Source organism: Schistocerca piceifrons, chromosome 7, assembly GCF_021461385.2.
Source record: "Schistocerca piceifrons isolate TAMUIC-IGC-003096 chromosome 7, iqSchPice1.1, whole genome shotgun sequence".
Classification (NCBI taxonomy): Eukaryota; Metazoa; Arthropoda; class Insecta; order Orthoptera; family Acrididae; genus Schistocerca; species Schistocerca piceifrons.
The window spans coordinates 508,747,482-508,751,461 of NC_060144.1; positions in this window are offsets into that span (position 1 = coordinate 508,747,482).

Genomic DNA, 3,980 nt, shown 5'->3' on the forward strand with positions numbered 1-3,980 from the left:
ACCATGCCTCGGGCATGGATGTGTGTGATGTCCTTAGGCCAGTTAGGTTTAGGTAGTTCCAAGTTCTAGGGCACTGATGACCTCAGAAGTTGAGTCCCATAGTGCTCAGAGCCCTTTGAACCAAGCCATTAGCTATAGTTTCATTGAGTTCTAACTGTGGAGAAACGATCCAGCCAGTTACTTAATTGTCCTTGTGAGGACTGAGAGTGCATTTTAATATGCACGCTGCTCCAGCCGTGCGTGCGCATGTCACCATATTCCAAGACTAGGGCGGAGTACATGTTTTCTCGCGCAACGAGAAACATAGGGAGAGTTTCTGCTGGAAAAATCAGCAGAGGCTTAATTTGTTGTTATGAGAATTTCAGAGGACGAGAGCAGCCATGCAGATGACAGCTCATTGCAGCACGTAAATACCGCGAGCAGAGTCGTAAACATGTTTGTTCACCAGCTTGCGTCCACTGTAAACTCGAGTGACCCTGATTAATCTTTTGTCGCAAAACTACCATCCTCTGTAGACTTGATTGTCATCCTAAACAGTACCGAACTTTGAACCAGAATCGGATGATTTATGGTAGTACTGTCCAACATCATGATATAGTCGTAAGAATAATTTTGTAAAGAAACTTCTGGTTAAAATTTACCGTTGTTGTCATTAGGATTATTTCACTTTCTGAGGATGAGAGGCATTCGTTTGACAACTGTCGTAACATTGTCACATTGTAATCTGTGTAAATGCGTGTATTCCTGTGATAAGATTGCAGCATTAAACCCAAAATATTTACAGCTTACACTGTTGTTGTTCTGTCCTCTAAACCTTGCAAGCTTTAATGCGTAGATATGAAGGAGGGTGGAAAGTATAAGGTGAACAGAAAGAGTTAAGAATAAAGAAGTGTTATGAACAGATTCTGAAGAAAGACAAATATTGCAGGAGATTTTAAAGAGAAGGAATAACTGTTTGGCATTGTATAAAAACACATTGCTCATTGACTCATGCCTTCCCAGTGTCAGTAAAAAGAAGGATAAGAAGAGGCAATGATAGATAGCGCTTGACATAAAAAGTGTAACTGGAAAGCAATTACAGGGTGACAATTATTGAACTATATGCAAAAAATGTAAATTAGTTACAAACTACGGCGTGCGCACACTTTATACAACATGTCACCACAGACATTCTGATTTTTAAATAATGAGTTGTTCGATATGCCTGCCATCATTTACGATGATGTAGCGCAGACGAATAGCTAAATTCTGCATGAACCGCTGAAGTGTCGGAACATCGGTGTATGTTCATGACCTCCTGAATGGCTGTTTTCAGCTCAGCAGTGGCTCTGAGCACTATGGGACTAAACTTCTAAGGTCATCAGTCCCCTAGAACTTAAAACTACTTAAACTTAACTAACCTAAGGACATCACACACATTCATCCCCGAGGCAGAATTCGAACCTGCGACCGTAGCGGTCGCGCGGTTCCAGACTGAAGCGCCTAGAACCGATAGGCCACCCCGGCCGGCAGCTCAGCAATGGTTTTGGGGTTATTGTTGAATACCTTGTCTTTAATATAGCTCCACAAAAAAGAGTAGCATGTGTTCAGATACAAAGAATATGGTGGCCAATCGAAACCCATGCCAATGGCCTCTGGCAGCCCACAGCCAGAATGCAGTCCCCAAAGTGCTCCTCCAGGACATCAAACACTCTCCTGCTTCGATGGGGTCGAGCTCCGCCTTGCAAGAACCACATCTTGTCGAAGTAAGAGTCACTTTGGATAATGTGGATGAAAAATCATCTTCCAAAACCTTCACGTACCGTTGGGTAGTCACCGTGCCATCAAGGAATATCGCACCGATTATTCTGTGCCTCGACATTGCACTCCACACATTCACGCGTGGAGGGTGAAGAGATTTTTCAATCGCGAAACGCGGATTCTCAGTCCCCCAAGTGTACCAATTTTGCTTATTGGGGAACCCATCTAAATGGAAGTGGGCTTCGTCACTAAACCAAACCATACAGCGCACACTAATTCCCATCGTACCCCTCGTCGAACCGTGCAGTTTTAAAGTCCTAACGCAAACCATTAAGAAGTTATGACAATTTTATTTCATATAGTAAAATAACTGTCCCCTGTATGTAATGTTAGAAGGAGTAGCAGAAGAGTTATTAGAGACGGAGCACCAGCTCGAATGGGGGAAGGAAATCGACCGTGCCCTTTGAAAGGAACATTCTCGACATTCGCCTTAAACTATTTACGAAAATCAAAGGAAACTAAATGTGAATGACCGGGTGACGGTTTGAGTCGGCTGCCTCACGAGTACAAAGTTTTCGAATGTTATTACATTACAGCCAAAAACATTAGTTTTATGAAACCTTGTGAATCCAGAGATTATTTGAAATAGCTGGTGCCCCTCATCTTGCAGGCATTCAGCTAAAATCCTACTGAACCAGCGTTCCTGGTATGAAACCCGTCTTAGATATCACTTTCGGTTGCCACTAACCGTCTCAAGGAACGAGATGTTTATCAGTTGCAGTATCTGAGCGGATTGATAGTGACATTCTAACACGCTCTATAGAAAGGTATGCATCCACACATAAATTGTGACTGTGAAACCGTCTTATTTTATAAGTTGGTATTTGCTTTCAGGAATTTCGGTGTTGTTAAGAAAGTAATTCCACTTTTCTTTCATGGTGTGGGTAGACCTCCATGGGCCTCCATTCTTCCCAGTCACGTTTAGTTTCTAAGAAGCTCTTCAGGTACATATATTCCTATAAACAATTGTCGCCTGAAATATATAGTAGTGTTTTCAATCATCACCCAATATGGGATTTCAGATAACTTCAGCCAATCAAATACTTGATATTTATTAATAGAAATATCCTTTTTCTCTAAGTAATCAAATGCTCTCGTATAGAAAGCCATTGTCTCTTCCTCAAATTTCGAAATCAAATTAATTATTTCTTTGTTAGGGTTGTCATTCACTGATTTGTTCAAATTCATCTTGGTTTGCATGCCAATAAAATTAGATGTCTACCTTTCGCTTAGACATCTTTGTGAGTCGATTAATATGTTTCTTATTTCAGTTATCGAGACTTGATTCTTCTCGACGCTCTTTATACTTTTTTCAAACGGAGCCAAGTTTGAATGCAGAAACATGAAGTAAATTCCACTGACCAGGCTACTGAAAAAATCTGAAATTATTTTAGGTGTCTTGTTTTCGGCGTCAAAAAATTGTTTTAATAGTATCCAAAGATTAGAATCGCTCAACTGCGGACATTTATGACAGCAACTTGTTTTTGAATGAGACAGAAGAGTCTGATGACTGACATCAACATATAAGCAGAACTCTTTCAGCTTCAGTACCCTTACTATGCACACTGAAAAGGAACTAAATATTTAATGTCAACAGTTCAGACTCCAGCAGCGCTTGATATAGTATTGTGAAGAATATGAGCAGGGCATCCAATTCTTTCTACATTTCTTCCTAGTTCTCGTTTAATTGGGTGAAACACATTCCGCTGGCCGCGTCGATGAAGCCCTGAGAAGCTGGTATTCGTATTGTCTCCACAAAAAGCGATTAATTTCTGTAATGGAATTTGCAATTGTTTTTAAGTGTAGAGACAAGACTTTGCAACTGTCTCCGATGTTGCGTTATACAACGAATCAAACATCAGCAGCTTCTGTTGGATTCTGTCAGTTTCAGTACAGTATTGAACAACTAAAGGAAACATCTTTTCAGCCATGTAGTTCGATACCTCAGTGCCTATTCCGTAAAATGAAACTTCTTGCAATTGTTTTATGCATTCTGAAACGGAGTGTGGTGCGAGAATATTTTTAACAATCGCTGTAGCCTTGAACCTAGCTGTAGGCTTCTTTGCGGCAACTTTGGAATCACGATACATTGCGTCATTCAGTTTTGCGGTACAGTCAAGAGAACTGAAGGATTTATGATGCTTGACAACTTTATAAGCTGTTGTTAGTTCTGCAGCAGC